The sequence below is a fragment of the Ambystoma mexicanum genome, chromosome 3q (assembly GCF_040938575.1).
Source record: "Ambystoma mexicanum isolate Mex_15411 chromosome 3q, UKY_AmexF1_1, whole genome shotgun sequence".
Lineage (NCBI taxonomy): Eukaryota > Metazoa > Chordata > Amphibia > Caudata > Ambystomatidae > Ambystoma > Ambystoma mexicanum.
Window position 1 is genome coordinate 722,507,938 of NC_090926.1, and position 21,226 is coordinate 722,529,163.

The 21,226-nt window shown below is 46.7% G+C and overlaps 1 long non-coding RNA gene across 2 annotated transcripts in view; it reads left to right on the forward strand.

Annotated features, from left to right (window-relative positions):
• The first annotated feature begins 988 nt into the window (after positions 1-988).
• The window catches only part of LOC138581908 (uncharacterized), a 121,502-nt gene continuing 101,264 nt past the window's right edge, over positions 989-21,226 (forward strand). Inside the window, exons 1-2 of one of the 2 annotated variants that reach the window (XR_011304866.1) lie at positions 989-1,045; positions 1,197-1,254. This is a non-coding gene — a long non-coding RNA (uncharacterized lncRNA). Of the gene's footprint in view, positions 1,255-21,226 lie in introns of both variants that reach the window. The other variant, XR_011304865.1, reaches the window with a different exon arrangement.

A 21,226-nucleotide genomic window follows, 5' to 3' on the forward strand; every position in this document is an offset into this window, starting at 1 on the left:
CCGCCAGGATACCGGCATCCTCATAATGAGGCCCAAGGCCACCCCCGTAAGGATTTCTTTTCACAACAGACTATGGGCCTCATTACACGATAGGCGGTAAGGGTTTACCGGTACCGGTATTTTACCGGTACCGGTAAACCCTTACCGCCTTACTACGAGGTCCCTTTGCGGGTTGGGGAATTTAACACCTGCTTTTTGCAGGCGTTAAAAACCAACCCGCAAAGGGATCAGGGAGCTAATTACGGTACCGCAATTTGCGGTGCCGTAATTAGCACCTTCCGCATTCCCATTATGCCCTATGGGGCAAAAATGGGAATGGGGAAGGGCAATGGGGGAAGGGAGAATTACCCCCCCACCAACCTTGGAATAGGGCGGTAATTCCCCTTTCCACCAAGGCGGTGCCGTTATTTTACCGGCATGGTGCTAACAGCACCTTGGTCCACCGCCATCCGTGTAATGAGGCCCTATGTTCTTCTATGGAAATGCCATTGGTACTTCTGAAAGGTGATGTGTGGCCTTTTACGGATGCACGGAAGTTAGCCCTTGTATTTAACTATTTGTGTACTGACGGTGCCAGCCGAAGATTTTCTTGGCTCACCATGTCTAAAGAGAAGGTATGAGTAATCACGCTGATTTGAGTAAATCACCACTCTAATTATTTGACTTAGTAAGCCAACCTTGACAATTATTACCCTTGTTCTTAATTTCTCCCTTGATATTCCCCTCCGCCTATTAATGAGTGGCCCCGGAGTCTGCTTCCTTATTCATACTATTCCAACAATTCTTTTGAGGGTTTCCCTCGTGCTAGCGTCTTTTTTAATCATATTGACTCCAGTGGGCCGTAATATTGCTGGCCACTTTCGCGTGTTATGAATGCAATACAATTTCAGTTATTAACACTCAGCCATTTCATACACCCAACATGGCCGCCTACAAGAGCCACACGCCATGCTAAGATGTACGAGCTAGCCTTGCGCCAATGCCTAAACAGAAGCAAGCTCTTGCCGCGTGCAGGTCCGTCCATGGCATTCATGCGGCAACGCTGGTAAGCGAGGTCTTTCGCGCACGTCTCTGACACAGACTATCAGGGGCTACGAATGCGCACGTGACCGTCTTGCCAAACTAATTAAACTAATTAGCATACTTTCTCCCCTTCTCCTCTTTACCGCACCAATGTGATTTCCAATCGCCCAAAGGGTTCAGAACTTTCAACACTGAATAGATTGCATCTTTCTCGCAACAGCGCTAATATAGGTATGTGCAACCTAATATTATTTAGCAAATCCTTGACTAAAATGATTAATTAGTAATAATTCCTTTGCATTGCTTTGCAAGTGATAGCACTATTCTTCGTTTACGGTGGAGCCCATTGTTTTGAATAACAAGAACGGAATAATTTACATGAACCAATTGGTAAGTGGCACACAGCCCCCCAACGCTATCGGCACATTGCCCTATGCACTTTATTCACATGTCTCTCACGGATAACCATCTTCACTGTGTCTTTCTCTAGCGTTACATAAGATTCCCAAGGAATTATATACTTCCGTGCATTCAGTACAAGTGTACATGTTGAACTATGATGGATTTTATGCTAACAGGCATTTATTCTTCTTTTCTTCTGCTTTGTCATTTTTCTCTGGCATATTGCATCCGCTTCAAAATTAAAATCCGGTAACATTGAACTGAGAACCAATATCCTTTTTTACATGGGTTTTGATGCAATGGCCATTTAATTTGCTTTGTGGGCAACTGCTCCATACTTCAACTTTGGCAACTGCTCATGATCAATTTGATTGTCTGACTAATGATTTGTGTAACTCACCCACTGTGCCGCCTTTGTGTTTTGGTTATATTGCACTAACAACTACTCATGGTGCATTATCTGTACTGCTGATGTATATGTTACTCGCAGCCTCAGAGGAAAAGCCTTTCAGCTCGAAACACGTGTCAGGCTGCCTTGTTCTCAATTAAACTGTGCATATCTTGCATTGATTTTGTTGTCTAATTGCGCAGTGTGAAAGCAAACAATCCCTTTTGTGCATAGTAATTTCACTGTGGGTAACTTGGCAGTCAACCCACACCTTGCTTTTACCTGCAGCCCATCAACAAACTAACTCCCCACGGTTTTAGCGCTGGCTTCTCATTAGTCTCTTTCTGCAAATTCTTAATACTACATGCTACTTGCTACTGTTTAAAGATACAGTACAGACAATGCATGCAAAACTATGAAAAGCATTTTGATGTTATCTTTCAACATATAACAATTGTATTTTCAATATGTTTTGCACCTATCACTTCATGTCTTTCGGTTTTGCATCAATTTTAAACGCCTATTATGCCTTTAGAATTTGTTTACTAAAGCATCCAGCTTTAGACCCGGGAAGCTATTTCTATCAGTCCTGCTACATAAATGTACAAAGTGCACGATGGGTGTGCGCTCATCTGAGCTTTTTTGAAATTGTATATGAAATTGAATGATGGTAGATCGACTAATCCACACACATTTTCCTATGCTCACTGTATATGACATACACATAGACCTGTGTATTCTGGGTGGACACAGCCCACAGGCGCAGTCCTCCCTGTCATATTTTTTTGGGATATGACAGGTGGAGCACATGATGCACCTCAGAAGGGGGTGGCCAAACCTTCCTCCTGCCATGGCTAGCCTAATTAACTATCAAAGGATCAATGGATCTGCCCTGTCCATTTGTTTACCATCTGCAGATGGTGACAGCAATTAACATAATTAACATACTAATAGAGTATACTCCGGTAATCACAACTTTCTTTAAAGGTTAGTCAGTGGAAATGCAAGATGATACATTAGAGTGTTTCAGGCCAAGGTAACCTATATAATTATATATGAGAGTGAAGTCTGTGGCTTTATGTCATGATGCATACTCCCGGAGAGCCAGTCCAAGACCGGCAGCCCCGGAAGCACACATCAGGAACCCAAGGGAAGGTCCAGCAACCCCAAATAGGGGCCCTTTGGACACAGTCCTGGCGCCATAGGCGCCAGGCTCATTTTGGACATCAGTCCTGGCGCCGTAGGCGCCAGGCTCATAAAGAGAGTGCTTTTGGTGGACTTACCTGATGCAGACCATGCTGCCAGATCCAGACCTCTTTGAGGCCTGAAAGGAACTACTTTGCCTGTGGGACTATTTTGCCACTCGGGCGTGGTCAGGGAAGGATACATACCTGGTTGGGGAAGGATACATACCTGGGACTTCTTTGGAGGCTATTTAAGCCACGCCCAGACAGCAGCTCACGCTTCGCGTTGCTCTGCTCCTAGCAGCTGAACGCTCACCGTGTCTGCTCCTGCATCCTGACTCCAGCCACGCCTGCTTCAGTCCTGGAACACCTAAAAGGAAGAAGAGAGGAAGAGAAGGTGAATAAAGGACTTTACCTGATATTGCATGGGATCCGGAGCCAACACATAGACGATCCTAAAGGGAAAGACATTATTTTTGGATTTCTCGCGTTGCTCGTTGCAGCGCTGCGCTCAACTCACCTGTCCACAAAGAATTCCGTACTCCTGCGACCATCCGCACGTTCCGCTGCATTCCAGCACATAGGAAGGAAAAGAGAAGAACAAAAGGTGAGCCAGAGAAAACATTGGGAAAAAACTGATTTGCCAGAAGGCTTACCTGGCGATTGGTGGGGGAGAATCCTTCCTCATCTCGGGTTGGCACGCCTTTTGGCAGTACCGCGCCCCGGCCCCTATGGGGAAAAAAGAACACGCGCATTAGTGGGTGAACATACAGACATTAGAAAAACCACCCCAACATAAGCTCACCTGAATTATCCACAGCGAATTGTCTTCTCTACGTGGAATCTTCGCTCAGCACCTGCTCTAAAAGACTAAAAGCAGTCCATTGAAAATAAAGGCCAAACAGGAAGGGAGAACAACCCTTGAACTTGATAAGTCATATACTTACGAAAGCGCCTTATTCATCCAAAAAACCAGTGAAGCAACTGGACCTGAATGCCCGTCCGATAACCAGTGAAGTAACTGGATTCTACCGCACCCCTGCACCAGAAGCAGGATAGAGAGCTTGTCATTTCAAATCTTAAGGTGAGAATTAACGGGAAGGTTCAGAGGTGGTTTGAAGAGAGAGTAAAAGGGGAAAGGAGGGGTTCGACTCGTCACTCCGCAGGTGATTAAAATCCTTTTCCCCATCTACAGAAAGATCTTCCTACGCATCAGACAGGCGAGGTTTGGGGGTCCGGCCCAGTCGGTGTTCCGAGTCCTGCGCATCACCTTAGAAGAGGCCGCAGCAGCCCAGACCTGGTCAGCGTCTCCGTGGGAGTCAGGTGAGCATTACACTTTATGGCTCAGTTACTTTCTAGCTAGGATTCCACTCTATAAATCACCCATATACAGATATAACGGGGGTCTGCAACCTTTGTCTCTCCAGGTGTGTTGGACTACCACTCCCATGATCCTTAACCATAGACTGTACTAGCTAGGGCTAATGGGTATTGTAGTCCAAAACATCTGGAGAGCCAAAGGTTACAGACTCATGAGATATACATACATTTGGCTGATACAAAAGCAGAGGCCACTCTTTTCGGATTTCTGAGATTGGTGTCAGTGCTGCCTTGAAACAGGAAGCAGGAGAGGTGCAAAAAGAAAGATTTACAATCTTTTAACAATTGCTAGCAGATGGAGCACTCAAACCACTGCTGGAGATGAACGGCATGCTTTACTATTTCACCTGGAGGGGAATTGGAGTAGAGTCAAGGCACCCACCACCCGCTACTCTTATGACCCATAATTATTCGCTCTTCACTGTGTCTGCAATCATTTAACATTAATCCCAATAATGTGCTTACATGTAAAACAAAGACACACCTATTCAGAGTTCTTCTGAGATCACAGGTGTTTTCATCTCCCAGCGCTGGCAATAGCTGATCACTGAGAGTACAGTGTGTCACGACTTCTGCATGGCTATTTATTTTCCAGGGATTTTGGCCAATACGTGTAAATGCAGCCCATGTCCAGCACTGACCCAAATCCAAGTACAGGATGTTTAATGTGCCGGCAGAAAAGGATTCACCCACCAGAAGGAAGAACACTGACCTGCTGGAATCTTCAAAGGGATGCAGCTCCCGCAATTCCTTCCCCTATCACGGTAGGCAGTGTGACCTCAGGGAAGCTATGCTCATGGCTTTTCGGCAATGCATGCAATACCCTCCCCCCCCCCGTAGGGTGATGAATGGTTTTGGTTCTTAATAAAATTGCATAGTGTAAAAGTTGGAAGTGAAAACGAAATGAGGATTGGACCAAACTGGACCGTTATCAGTCCCTGTGCACCCTTTGAAAAGTGGGGTACCAATCAGAGAGCTTGGGGTCTGCAAGCTGCAGTTCTTCAGATGTTTTGGACTAGAGGCTTTGTGCCAGTGAACGAAGGACTATTCTGCGCTGCCATGTTAAGTTCCACCCTGCAGGACCAGGACTTCGGGGAGGACTGCGGGGAAGACGTACACATTTTCGTGCCCCTTTTAGAGTATGTACTGATGCAGCTGAATTTCAGTTTCTTTTCTATTTGTACTTGTTTTGTAAAATTGAAAGGAGCTCTTTACAACATATACTTTTAAGTGAAGTTGGTGTCCAAAACAAGCACTTTAATTTAGGTATTGTGCATTTTGCTGAGTTTGTGCCAAACTCTGCTGAATTTCTAATTGTGTATACACAATTAATTAGTTACTTTCAAACGATGAAAAATAAATTTATTTTATTTTGATGTAATTGTGTAATTGTGAACAATGAATGAGTTAATGCTGTATGATTATTAAGCTATTTATTGAGTGTAAACCTAGCTTTGGGAAGCAATAGAGGGCTTTACAATCATAGGGAAGAACATGGGGAAGGAAGCAGAGAAACAGGGACCGGGGAGCTAACAATAGGGGAGGGCTAGTGTGGGCAAATGGTAGAGAGAAACCCAGGGAGCAAAGAGCAGGGAGCTGATCACCCAGTATCAGGTAGGGTGGGGAGTGGAGGATGTCTAAATCTGTCTCCTCGAACTTGCTTATCTGAGTAAACTCTGTTGGTCTGCCCAATTGCTGAAATAAAACATGGCTGAACAAAATGTACTCTGCCCCCTACCCCTTCTGGTTAGAGTGGTTTGGGGGGGACTGAGGGCAGAGCCCCAGACCAGGTCGATCAGCGGCAAATCTCCTCAAGGAGAGGAATCAAGTGCAGCTGGGGGGCACCAGCAGAAGGGGCTGAGCTCTAGCCATTTGCAATGATGCTGCCAATACTGCACTTATATTGTGTGTGTGTGAAGCATGTACCACTGTTGCATGTGCTTTACCTGGTGTGTGTGTGTGCCCGCATGTATTGTCTGTGTGTGTATTTGTGTGAGTGTGTCTGTGTGTGAATGTACTTTCACTGCCACAATGTACCTGTTCTGTGTGTGACGGACACTTGCACTCCTACTGTATTTGTTTTACAATGTGTGCTTGTCTATACATGTGTCTTCTCTGTGTGTGTGGAGCAATCTTTGAGTGCTGCTGGTCATCCTTCTCTGTGTGAGAGAAGCACAGACTGCTGCTCATGCAGTTCCTATTCCGTCTGAGTGTGGGATACTGCTACTGCTGATGTCTATGGTGTATGTATTGTGTGCATTTGGGGGAAATGTGATCAGTCAGTGTCCATGCTGTACCACTTGTGTATATGTATATACTAGCGGTACCACCTGGCATTGCGGGGTATGCAAGTGGGGGTCTGCTGTAGCCTTGTGTATGTTTTTTGCTGTCACAACTTCTTTTTTTTTTTTAAACTGCCTTTACTGATAGCACAGGGCCGGACCCCACTCCACGCCTGTGATGGGCGAATGGGTGGGGTTGGTCTAATTTCACTATGGTCAGTAAATTCAGACTGGTATGCCAACCTTGTGTCCTAACATCCTATTTATTGAATGTTTTATTGTGTCATAACTTCCTATTTTTGAAAAATCGCAAAACTGGCAATCTCCCGAAATCACCTATACTGATAGCATAGAGCCAGACCCTGCTCCCCTGTGCAGGGAGAATGGGTGGGGTTGGTCAACTATCACTATCACCAGTACACCCCTGACTGGTATGCAGACCTTGTGCCAACATTTCAGCCCACCAACTGTTATGGGGCTGGGGCTGTAGCCAACCCCAAACATACAAACACACTTTCAAAATATATGTATAGATAAACTGCTAGCTAATATTTTTCCCTTGCATCTAACCTGCCTATGTCCCTCGCTTCCTCTGCCTCCACATTAGCATTTCACCCATCATGGTCACATCCCGAGAACAGCTGGCCATGCCGCCTACCTGCACTTAAAAACTTCGAATGTTGGTTGTTCTTAAGCTACGTATGTCCATTTATGTATTGTCCCCGTTGACTGTTCCATTTTCTCCCCTCCACAATTCGGTTAGAATGTCCCTCGAACTCACCCTATTGTACGAAGCTCACCGCTTCCCTGTCAAATCTGATTTGTTATCTATTGTAAGTTATTTTGTGATCAAAAGAGCATTTTTCGTCCTGTATATTAATAGGATGTACGAAGCTTTCACTGATTCTGCACATACAGTGCTTTTTCTATTTTCCAGAAAGGCACCCTGCGTTTATAAGCATTCTACTGGTTTAAAATGATGCAGTGGTACGCTGCTGCAGCCTGTGCCAGGTGCAGTCTTGCAATGATGCTGATTCAGTTCGCTGTGCAGGTGTAACTGCTGAACCCGTATGCATGCATTAGTAATGGCCGAACCCCAAACCCTCATCCGTAATGATAGGTTCACAACTTGTTACAAGTGTTGGCAATAAAAGGCCATATGATTTTATTGTACAGATATAGGTTATGACAAAACAATATCACATATCATGATGGTATCATACTTTTGGGCACCGGGTCCTGAGGTTACCCCCTCGGACCCATACCGCCTTCTTGTGACCCACGACTTGTTGTGGGCACTGTACAGTGCCTTGTACTTCTTTTTGTTCTTCTCCCCTTTTGTAGGGTGGGTGGGTTCTGTGGTAAAGAAGCAAGAACATTTGGAAGACACTGAGTAAACAGTGAACCTCCTGTTTGCTTGGGTCCCAGTTCAGGGTCCACAAAGAGATTGGGCCTCATTACACGGATGGCGGAGAACCATGGCACTATTAGCGCCATGGTTCATGCCGGTAAAATACCGGCACCGCCTTGGCGGAAAGAGGAATTACCGCCCCATTCCAAGGTTGGCGGGGCGGTAATTCCCCCTTCCACCATTGCCCTTCCCCATTCCCATTTTTGGCCCATAGGGCTCAATGGGAATGGGGAAGGCGCTAACTACTGTACCGCAAATTGCGGTACTGTAATTAGCTCCCTGGGTCCCTTTGCGGGTTGGTTTTTAACGCCTGCAAAAAGCAGGCGTTAAATCCCCCAACCCACAAAGGGACCTCGTAGTAAGGCGGTAAGGATTTACCGGTACCAGTATTTTACCGGTACCGGAAAATCCTTACCGCCATCCGTGTACTGAGGCCCATTGTGTTTACTCTGAGCATGCTGCTCTCATTTATAGGACCCAGGGCTGGGTCTTTGTTGTGTATGTGGTGGGGGCCGCTGTTGTCGCAGGTCCCAGCCGGATAGCCGACTGTCTGACCCCCGGTGGGGGCAGATCTTTGAACCTGGGCCCTGCCTGATGTTTGTTTCCTTATGGCGCTTAGTGCCTTGCTGTTTGGAGGAAGGGTGCAATGACTGTTCGCACCTTACCCTTCCGTGGCTTTTGTGCCGCCGAGACTGTGTGTCTCGGTAGCTGGGGGGGAAGGAGAGGAGCAGGCGCGGGGGGTTGGGGCTGCCCCTCTCCCAGCTGCCAATGGTAACAGCAGTTACCCTGCCTCGCTTGTGGGATGCCCATGCAGCATTGCCCATAACTCCTGAACCCATATGCATGCATTAGTAATGGCCGAACCCCTCACCCTCACCCGTAATGATAGGCTCACAACTTGTTACAAGTGTTGGCAATAAAAGGCTGTAGGATTTTATTGTACAGATATGGGTTATGACAATAACAATATCACATATCATGATGGTATCATACTTTTGGGCACCGGGTCCTGAGAGTACCCCCTCGGACCCGTGCCGCCACACACGGGCAGGTTCCCGGCTGGCCGTGTTCCCCCAAGAGTATGCCCTAGTGACAGCCCCTGTGAGCAAGAGTTGTATTGATTTCCCGGTAAGAATGCTCCATGCTCTGGCTAGATAGATGGGTGCTGTCGTCGAGAAAAAGGTCTGGGTTGCCTAGTGTAATGGTTGGGTATTTTATGAAATCCAGTCCTCTGGTCATACAGAAACTCTCTATGGTCCTGTTCAGTTTTCTTCTGGATATGTCTATAGATTTGTAGCAGTTGGCCCCTAGCCATTTCTTTCTTGGTAAAATGGCTGAGAAATATATTTCGGAACCCCTCCATTGTGCGCAATGCCTGCTAGGGAGGAGCACATTTCTTTGCATAGGGTGCGTCTAGCTGTGTTGACTAGGTCGTTGCCCCCTAGATGTATGATCAGGAATTCTGGTGGGTCCCTGTATGCCACCAGTTCCGCTAATGTTTCGTGCATGTCTGCCCAACGTAGGCCTCTGTATCCCCACCATGACGTAATGGTGTTTCTGAAAGGTGGCCTATCTTTAGTTTCTTCTGCCCATCTGCCTGTCCTGAAAACGAATGAGTGGCCAACTATCCATGCTGATCGGAGTGTGGTCCTCAATTCACCTGTTGTTTCTGTGGTGGTGGGAGGGAGGGAAAAGGAAGACAATATTATACGGGCAGATGGCTATATCAGTTGCGGTCTGATATATCTTTTATAACAGTCTGACTTCCACCCCCCTATGTTTTTTAGTAGTTGCGGTGCTAAACCTCCTTTCTATGCCGCGGTGGCGGCACCTATCCTGAAGGAATGAGTGCCGAAATGTTTGGGATCTCACCCTGCTCTGCTGATTGCTTTCATCAGCACTCCTTTAAATTGGTAGCGGCTTAGGTCCGATGCATCCATGTGGATTAAAAAACTCCCCCCCACTTTAGGTTGTTGTGCCTAATAGAGGTTGGTGATGCACACCGGGCAGTTTGTTGCCTCGTCGATGCAACAAATATTGATGGTTCTTTTTGCACCCGTTTTCGACTGCTGCATTTCTCTATTAACACTCTCCTGTCTCACCCTGATTTCCATGACGCCCAGGCCGTTTGTGGCCTTGGTGCTGGAAGCGATGAGTTCTCCTACCCGGAAAGCCCCGAAGTAGGCTAGGAAAAAGCCTATTTTAAATAACATTATATCGTAAGGGTGCCAGCATATGGCTTCCAAATGGCTTGCTATCTTTACCAGTTTGGTGAAATGAAGGGGTCGGCGGGTGTCCACTTGCAGCTCCTCCAATCTGCCCCATCCCTTCATTGCATAAGAAATGAGTGTGTTCTGGGTGGGGTCTGAATCGCCCTGAATTTTAGTAAAGTATGAGATTGCCACCACGTGTCTTTTGGCCCAATCCCTTTTGAAACCTTGTTCCCGGGCCCATTTTAAAAATACTTCTATATATTTAATCGTTATTAGTTCTACGTGGTTTAAACCTGTGGCTTTGAATACTGTTTGTAAACACTTACTGTACTGTGTTGCTGTGGTGCTTGCCACCGCCCTCTCTGCCATCTCTGTTAGGAAGCCTGTGAGGTTGTTGGCACCCGTTGTTGTTGTGCCTGATTCTTGTTGGGCATCCTGGCCTGGGCTCTCTGGCGCTGGCGTTGATGCCAATGTGTTGCTGGGACCCCTTTTAGAGGTGCCTGCTTTGTATTGGTCATCCCGGCCTGCACTCTCTGGTGCTGGCGTTGATGCCGATGTGTTGTTGGCACCCGTTTTAGAGGTGCCTGGTTTTCGTTGGGCATCCCTGCCTGTGCTCTCTGGCATTGGCGTTGATGCCGTTACTCTTGTCTTCCCATTATTGCCCAGCATTCTGCTGGTATTGGCGTCATCTGTTCTTGGGCGTGCGCCGCTTGCTCTCGGAATCTTGTCCACTGGAAGCGACATAAGGCATCAGCAATGTTATTATCTGCCCCTGAAATGTGCTTCGCTTTGAGTACAATGTTTAATTGTAGTGTGACTGTTGTAATGGCTCGTAATACTTTTAGTACTGAAGGGCATTTCGCAGACCTTCTGTTTATGGAGCCCACTACAGCCATGTTGTCGCACCAAATCAAAAGTTCTGTATTCGCTAGTCGCCTTCCCCAGATGTGTAATGTTAGCCAGATGAGGAATATTTCTAGTAAGGGGATGTTTCTTGTCCACCCTGCTGTTTGCCATGAATTGGGCAAGTGTCCTGCCACCCATTCGGATTCTAGTATGGCTCCAAACCCCTTGCTCCCAGCTGCGTCGGTGTATAGGACCCTGTTAAACCGGGTGTTTAAAGGCGTTCGCCAAAGTAAAGACCCGTTGAAATCTCTGAGCAATTTTTCCCATGTTTCCAGGTCCTGTTTCACCTCTCTGCCTAGCCGGATATGCAAGTGTGGTTTGGTGAGTGATTTGATTTTGAACTACAGGCATCTGGAAAATATCCTCCCTTGAGGTATTATTTTGGATGCAAAATTGAGGCTGCCTGCTAAGGATTGTATTTCCTTTACAGTCCCCTTATCTCTCATTATCAGGTTTTGTATTTTAGCCCGGAGTTCTGTTATTTTTGTTTTTGGGATTCTGCAGAGCCCCTTTGCTGAGTCTATTTCGATGCCCAGGAAGATTATGTTTGTGTCTGGTTTGGTGGTTTTTTCCCTCGCTAGGGGAATTCCCCACTGTGCGGCCATGTGCTCCAGGTTTGCTAAAGCCTGGCCGCATTCCTTGGATTTTGGTGGCCCTATGACCATGAAATCGTCTAGGTAATGTACAATTTTTGTCCCTGGTCTCTGCTTTAGGAAAGCCCATTGAAAAAAGGAACTGAATTGCTCAGAAAAGTGCACAGGATACTGCGCACCACATGGGAAGGCATCTATCTACGTAGAATTTGTTGTTAAAAGTGAAACTTAGCCACTGCTGTGACTCTGGGTGGACTGGCAAAAGTCTGAAAGCAGATTCGATGTCCAGCTTCGCCATCACGGCGTTTCTGCCGTATTCTTGTATGAGCATTACTGCTTCTTGGAAATGCGTGTAAGTTACAGCGGATTCTGTGTGTGGGATGCCATTGTTTAAAGACTGGCCTTTGGGGTAGGATAGGTGATGGATTAGTCTCATTTTTCCGGGTTCTTTTTTGGGAACCAGGCCTAGTGGAGATATTAAATAGTCCTTTAGAGGCATGGCATCCCAGGGACCTGCTACCATGCCCAGTTGCAGTTCTTTCTTGATTTTGGTTTCTACTATCTGGGGGTTGTCCCTGGCTGACTTTAGATTCATCGGGATGTATTGTGACCCGAGCCCTTAAATGGGGTAAAAAACCTTTGGTGAAACCCTGGGATCTTATCCTGCTGGTTTCTGTGTCTGGGTAGCTGTTTAGGGCGTCCCTAAAATTGCCCGGGTTGATGGGCGTTCGTCCTGGTTCTAAAATTGGGCTATCATTCTTTCTTGACTGGGAGTCTGGTGCAGTTGCTTGTTGCATGGACGCCGTTGCAGTTTGTGCAGGCGTGTTTGTACCAGCATACTTTGCCCCGTGTACACTGGTTTTTCCCAAAATTTCTGCGATGTTGGATTTGCCAGCCTGCTGTTTGTTCTGTCTGTGGGCATTATTTTTCGCCGCCCAAGGCTGGTTCCTACGAAAGGGCTGCTCCCCTTTTTTGGATTTATCATTGTCATGGGATTTGCTTACTTGCGAATGTTTGCTATTTTTGGAAGAAGAATGCATCCTCCTGGGGAGGATCGGCGTTGAGGGTGTATAAATCGTTTTGGACTTCACCCCACTGAATGGTCAGTCTTTCTGACATGCTCCTCCTGAATCTGATGTCGTATGCAAGCCATGTCTTCCCCTTCTGTGTTACTTTTACTTCCCTTATTTTATCAACATATGCCCAGATCTTCCTACCATCCATGGGAATTTTTTTTTCATATTTTGTTGCTAGTATGGCAAAGGCCTGTAACCAGTTGTCCCAGTTTTGCTCGACCTGGGCGTTCCTGGCAATGGCTTTCTCTTCTATTTTTTTGGGATCTTGTAGGGTGTCCTGACCCACGTTTAAGCTATCCTGCTACAACATTTGGTGCTGTGGGCTTAGGAAATTCAAGATGGCGGAAAACCCACATGTGCGCCGAAATCCAGGAAAGCTGCGCAGTTTGTGCGCCCACCAAAATGGTTGCCTCACTTGCCACCCACCAGTGCGAGAATGAAAGGCCGGGTTGCCATGAGGGAAATGGGTTGCCAAAGGAAAAACAGTAGCGCCGGTTAGCTTCAAAGCGCTTTAAAACCACCATTGGACTACCCGCATAGTAGTCTGAAACCATTGGGAATGGCAATGCTGATTGCCAAATGCAACCTAGAAGTGTGGGGAATTCATTTCTTAAATCCCAAAAATGAGTGCAGTACCAGTACTCACCACTATCCAAAAGCCGGCGTTTTAAAACCACTCTGTGTGTTTCTGAAGGCAAGTCAAAATGCCTATTTCTAACAGTGCAACATGTGCAAAATATTTACTGAACACCAGCAGACATTGGCAGAATGGAGTTTTGTGTGCCTACAGAATCTGGGAAATGAAGAGCCCAAAAACAATGCTTATAACAAAAATGCTATGGAGTCAGCAGCTTAAGCCTAACTGCAACTGGATTTAAAACCACCAAAATCGAAAATGTTAAATTAAATGAGTGACCTATGTTTGGTGTCACATGCCTTTGTAACTGTTGAAATGTCATAGTTTTGCACTTAGAATCAGCATTCTAGCTGCATGTGTAAAATTACAAGTTATTTTAAAAGCAACAAAAAGTTAGCTGAAGGTCTGGCTTAAGGAACTTGATTTTGCCTAGCAACTACCCATCAGGAGTGAAACTTGAGTCACCACTGTGTTCCCAGGCCAACCTTCCTTTTGCTGCCCAGGCTAAGGATATGCCATCTATCTGATAATTGAATTATCTGTGCTCTGCAAGAGGGTGAACAAAGCCCTCTTCACTCAGGCAAAGGTTTTTATTACCGCAGTCGTAAATTGTAGCTTCCTCTTGGCAGGAGCTGGGAGGAGCACTGCCTGTGAGAAGCAAGCTGGCTTGGCAGAAACTGGAAAGACTGGTTTCTGTACCATGTGACCTGAAAAGACACACCCCTGCAGCAAGGATATGGTTTTATAAAAAGATGAATAACTCATAGAGCGGACATGTGAAAATTTTATAAATGATACCATAATTCTTGTGATTTTTCTGCCCACAGTTTAAGACGTGGTAGGAACCGGTGGTATGTTCGGGGAGGTTTTAGCGGAAAAGTGGATATTACTCTAAATGTGTGCATGTTAAAAATCTGAAACTTCATCAGTTAATGTCCCTACCCCCTGCACACATGTATGTAAAGTTGGGTCCATGTCGGAAATTGAAAAAGCAGTTAAAAAGTGAAATATGTGCCAGTTCTGAATGCAAGCTCCCAGGAAGAGCAGAGTTTGAACAGGGGATACCTCCTGTGATGCATGATGGGTGCATATGATTTTAAAACAATATGTACCTCTGCAAATATGTATTTGTTTCAAATCTAGATTTGTGTGTAAGTTGACAGGAGGAGTGGACTTTCTGCAGGCTGTAAAATGACATCAATCTGACTCACAGTTCAGTTTGCCAATCAAGCGGAGGAATGGAAGTTTGACCAATTAGAAGCTGAGAGAGAGGTAGGGTCAGTGATGCTAGAACACACCCACATTCTAAACACATAAAAGCAGACAGACAGGACAGATAGGGGCTTTCCAAATTCATTTTTCATCTGCCGCTGAAAGCTCTGCCGGAAAAATCCATACTTACCTCCATCAAACTCCAGAAAGCCAAACTAGAGACTTCAATCTATCCAGAGCAGAGAGACCCAAAGAACCGGTGCCTAGCAGAGACCAGACCCCTGTGAGCAGTTCCAGAGGCCAGGCGCTGTGAGCAGAACCCGGAAAGACCTGACCAGACTGAAGTCCGTGACCAAGTCGCTTTCCTGTTCAAAATCTCTTGTGAGTACTTAGCAAAACTCAGAACACATCTCTTAGTTTAAATTCATCTAATTCAATCTATTTAACCTAAGTAGAACTGCCTCCTAGCTGTCACCTGTCATTCTAGCTGCAAAAATTTGTCACTTGTCATTTTGAAAAAGTGTGCGTTTAAAATTTACAAAACCAAAAACGACCTTTACTAAATTACTCATATCTCCGCAACCGTTTGGGCTAGAGACTTGCAATAACTTTCATTTGGAAGCTGAGATCCCAGGCTTTTCTAGGACCCCAAAACGGTAGAGATAGTCCTTGCGGTTCCTTTGTAATAGCGCTCGGCGCATCCGCGAATTTTACCGCGATTTGCAATTTCTTCACATGTAAAAACTGTTGCTGTTTGCTTTCCATTGGCCAGAAATTCGTTTAACCTGCTAACTATCCCTGCATCATTGCTAGTGTGAGCCTGGACTAATATTAACTAGATACCACTCACCCTGAACCTCTATAAGGGAATTAAAAGCAAATTTAGCATATTTCTCATTCATTGCCAGCACATATCCAAGCATTGCCTGTGTTTTCAAAACTCCTCTCTGTTTTCTGTAAGCTTGCTGGATTGAACTGATTACATTGATTGCATTTCTGAGAACTGTGTGCTTTCCTCCCATTCCCTTGCATTGCATAAAGAGGGGGGGAGTGAATAGCCAGAGAAAAGTGATTACATTGTTTGGTTGAAATCATATTGAGTATTTTCTGTACTGCATTCATTGAATATTGCATCCACCTGAGCTTACATAAAGCATCCTCTACCACATTATACTTCTGTACCTATTTACCAGTGTGCTACCTTATCCATTTCTTGTCAACTCCTTATTGATTATAGAGAAGCGTGTTAGTGCCAGATTCTCCGTTGTTAATATTTACCATATCAGATTAAGTGTGATATTCAATTCTTAATTTATTAAAAAGTGTGATATATATTTTAATTTATCAAATAAACCTTTTAAACTTGCAAAACAGAATTACTTCTTGGCTCAGTGGGGTCAGGGGGATTCCAAGAGAGGGGTGTTATACAAGGGTAGTCATCCAGAACGCATGAACTGGACCTAAAGATATATCAATAAGGGTTTTCATTCAGTATTCTAGACTAGGCGTTAACTTGGCTGTAGTGCTGAATTGAATCCTCTTACAAAGTGGGGGCTCGAGCCGAGACGTTGGGTTAGATTTACCATTTGTGCAGATTAATACAGTGTGCTAACTGACGGGATACATACATCCAGTCGGATCACCACGCTGCATTACGCTGTGAAGCATTCCTCAAAAGGGACACTCCAAGAAAAGTTCTGTTCTGCAAAAATAAAATACAAACTTCTGTAAGTCAGGACAGAGACCAATCTCTAGAATGACGACCTTAGTAGACATGAAAATAGCCAGAGAGCACCTCTTGCATAAGCTATTTGTGAGAGGTGAATGGACCGAACAGGGCCAGGATGTGTGGTTGCAGGCCATCACACAACAGGTCACTGAAACAGGGTCAGATATATATAGAGATCAGGGTCCCTTACATGTGGCCCTGAGTGAACTATATATGGCTCCTAAAGCCAAAGAGGAACACAATAAGATTGCCAGGATAGCAGCATACCTGTACCTATACGTTGGAGACATGCAGGATAGATGTGCGGAAAGCCAAAATCTGGCAAATAGGCAACAGATGGCATTACAGAAGGCCCAATCTGATCTGGACTCTTCTGAGCAGAGGCTGCAGAGGAGCCAGGAGTCAGAAAATGACAGCAGACGGTACATCACTAAAATAAAGGAGGATATGGATGTGCTGCAAAAGGAAAAGTCAGAACAGGATACCAGATTTCTGGCCCTACAGAAGGAGCACCAAGACAGTTTGGACTCCTTACTGCAGAGCCAGAAAAAGCTGGAGCAACAATTAGACTTTAACAGGGCATGCACGGAGCAGGTAGCCACCCTGCAAAGTCATCTAGATAGAGTGAAGGTAGAGAGCAACAAGCTGATCTTGAAAGACCTGGATACCCAGGCAGAGTTTGATGAGGAGCGCCAAAAAGCTGGTGCCCTTCAACGGCAAAGGGACGACCTGGCGGCACAAATGCAGGCTCTTAGTCAGGAAAGAGACGCCTTAGGCCAGGAAGTCTGCCATTTAAAAAGGAAAATGGAAGAAAATCACCTGGCCCACCAGGGGCTGGGTGACCTCCAAAAAGAAAACCAGAACTTGGTAGAGCACACCAGAAGGGTGGAGGATGCTCTAGCAAGAAAGGAGCAGGCCAATAGGGACACAGCTCAGGAGGTAACCCTCCTGCAGCAAAGACTGGCCCAGTTCTCCAGGACCAACCAGGAAGCACAGAGGGAGAATGAGGCCCTCTGTCAACACAATGATAGGCTCCAGCAACAGGTAGCGATGCAGGAGAAACTGATAGAGTCGAGTAAGGCCTTAACAGAGGAACTGAAAGCACAAATGCAGGCTCTTGCATTGCAACAGGGAGCAGGGGCGGATAGAGATGAGGTCCGCTGGGAAAGAGAGACTCCTGACCATAACCGCAGGAGCCCTAACACCAGGGGCCTTCATCTTCCCCAGTCCCTGGACTCTACCACCCCTGTGTCCCCTGGCGCACATGAGCACAGGGCCACAGGGATGGCAGATTACTATCCAGCTAAGAGTATGGGGCTCATAGGCCAGTACCATCCAGGAATGGAGGGGTGGGCATCCGGGTATGGGCACCCAAGTACAATACAGTTCAGTGGGGAACCCCAGGAGAGTAGGCCCATTAAGGGCATCCTGAAAACCTCTGCCCAGTTAGGTCAGTGGAGGGGGTACCCATCAAATCCTGACAGCAAGGAGGAATCTGAAGACTCCTCTGAACTGCGCAGGACACAGGAGACCAGGTCCCCACATTCTGCCAGCCATTCCCAGGCTCGCAGAATCCGGGAAAACCTGGAAGAACAGACGGGAACCTCTGGGAGCAGTGCCTCTGAGTCCGACGAAGAATGGACAAGGGTTACCCGAACCAAAAAGGCCAATAAGGCAAAAAGGGCCTTGCTCAAGGACCCCTTAAAGCAGATTAAGGCGATCAGGAGCGTCATCACGCCTTACCATAAGAACGCTAAGTATTCTGTTTGGGAGCACTTAGAGTTGTTTGAACAAATGATGGAGACTTTCCATTTGAAGGACAGCCAAAGCTGCATTCAATATGTAAAGTGGACCTTCTCCCCGGAATACTCCAGTTTCTTTGCGGGGCTGGAGGACCAAAATCATTTAAGATGGTCCACCTATAAGGCGGCCATCCTGAAACATTTTTCTGTTCACAGAAATCCTCAAGAGGCTCGCAAGGCAGCCTACAATTTGCAATGTGGGGAGGATCAGGCCCCACAAGAATTTGTGCAGGAGTTAAAGCGGGCTTTTGCACAGACCACAAGAAGGGTGCGCACGGATAGCCGTGAATTTATAAACACGTTTTTCCATGCCTTGCCCAAATATATCATGACCCAGCTCGTGAGGGATTTTCACGAGAAAAGATCTTTAGACTGGGTCATTGAACAGGCTACCCGCATCTATGAGGTGCAGAAGCCCATAGAAAATAAAAGCAATGCCCAGAAAAACCCCAAAGCCAACAGCACCCCTGCTGCTGCCAAGGTGGCAGAGGTAAAGGTCACCCCCGTTTTGGATTTGGAGATGGGGGGGCCTAAAAACCTACCTGCACCTAATAATGCTAGGCCCAGAAGGTCCTCGGGCCAGTCGCAGACAGGGAGCCAGGGAGGCAGCCCCACAAATGGGGTCCCTCGCTCTCCTGACTATGTAAGTCCTCGCTACAAAGGTAACAGACCCATCCTGGGTTATGTGTGGACTCCTCCAGCCCAAGGGGGGGGATCCAGCCAAGCACCTAACCCAGGGAACTTCCCTCCAAACTTCCCACAGGAGGGCAGAAATTTACCAAACCCTGGGCAGAACTTTTTCCCCAGATATCCACCCGACTTCCAACCCCAAAATCATCCATCCTTCTTTCCTCAATTCCCTGAGCCCAGACCACTGAATCCGGGAGAGGGGAGGCCAAGGGTGGAGGGGTACCCAAATCTTCCCAACCCGGGGTATTACCAGAGGAGGGATAGCTACCCTTCCCGGGATCAGCCCAGGGGAGAAAACAGGGCCCCGTATCAGCCTGAGCGGGTTTCCCAGTTAGAGCGCCAGGTTCAAAACATGGCGCGGGATATGGGTGACATACTGAGGGCTCAGCAGAACCCTCAGATCAGCATGCCGGCGCAGAACGCACCCAACTCTGGACCTGGTGCTCCAGAACAATGACGGGGGCAGCACCCCGATAACTCACCGGTTCCCAGGGAGGAGGCACAAGGGGAAGGGGGGTGTAAAGCCTTGGAGGAAGCTTCCTTCCTCACTTGTAAACAGCCCCTGGAAACCCAGGAACCGGAAACAAAATCTCTTGCCCCTGAAAGTCTGCCTCCTAAGGAGCAGAGGGGGGGTAGGAGAAACAAAAGACCCAAACAGACTCAGTTTGAGGAGGAGGTACAGATCTTCCAATTTGAGGGAGAGGGATCCTCAGAGGATCCTGGGAAAAGGATCTTCTCCTTCAGAGAGGGGGGAACTCCTCCCAAAGAAAAATGGGTCCCTAGGGATGCAAATCCAGACTGGGGAGATGTGGAGACTGAGCTACCGCCGCCCACCATCTCATCCCAGAACCAACAGCAAGAAAATCCCCTGGTTCAAACCCATCCTGGCGACTGCCTCCAAAAAGGGGGGGGCGGCCCAGAAACGGAGCCAGGGGAACCCACAATGGCTCTGATCTCCAGTTGCAAATTCTTTCTTTCAGATTCCCAAGGCTCTCCACAGAATTCTGCCCAAAATTCTTCTCTCGCGATGTCCAAAACCAGAAAATTAGCCCACCAGTTGTCCAAAAATGTACATTATCTGTGCCCCCTTGAGGAGAAGGAGGGAAGATATTATGCCCCGGTACAAGTACAGGGGCAGGGTACAATCTCGGCACTGGTGGACACTGGATCTCAAGCTACCCTTCTGTCCAGAAGGGCCTTTGATGAACTGAATGCAGGAAGGGGAGAGGATTACCAAATTCCTCTCACCTCTCTTCCGGGACAACTACAGAACTTTGACGGGAAGGAAATTCCCGTTGAGGGGACTGCAGACTTGGACATTAAAATTGGGCGACACAAGTTGAAACACCCGGTCATAGTTGTGACCCCAGAGGGCACCCCTTGTTTACTAGGGAATGACCTCCTGAGAAGGTTGTCACCCCTAATAGATTGCGTAAACAAGGTCCTCTGGACCCAGACTAGCCGACCAATAAAATTAAAACAAAACAGAGTGTCAACCATGTTAGTTTAAACGGCACATGCCACATGGTTGAACAAAAATCTGACCAAGTAGAATTTCACTTCCAGAACAACCAAATTCCAGACGTGACAGTAATAGCAGTAGGACAACAGACTGGTGATGGGGGGTCCTCTCTATTTCTGAAAATCAACCTTCCTTCCAGTTTAAGGTGGTATTCCACGCTGGAAGGAAACACTCTGAAATTCTATACCAATCCACAATCTGAAACTCCCACTCCTATAGTCCAGAAAGATGTGAAATCAGCTCAAAGCCTGGCTGATATTCAGCAAATTGAAGAGCAGTTGTTCATCCCTGTTCAGTTAAATGATGGGAAGGACTCTGTTCTCGCTCGAGTGTGTGTAAACAACGGTAAGAGCTTCATCAGCGAAGCCATGTTCCGCCAACTCCCAAAAGATCCAGCCATTCCCACCTTCAAACTAATAGACAAATGGGAAATGGACCTGGAAGTACCTAATTCCAAACATCTCCTGCCAAGCAGGTGTATGCTCAAAATCTCCATTGGCAACAAGAGCATAGTCCATAATTGTTGGGTCGTGCGAGACGTCACTGCCGCCTTTTACTTAGGCAGTGACATTCTCAATCGCTTTGCCATTAGTTTGGACCTAATAAACTTCAAAGCTTGGTCCCGATTAGCGGATAATCCCATGGGCTTTGATGATCCAGAAAAAGCATTTAGGTCAGCTCAATTGCTACCTTATGCAGTTGAAATTCAGGTTAAAGAGGAAGTCACCATCCCAGAAAGGACCCGACAATTCTCCCTGGAAGTGAAAGTTAAAAGG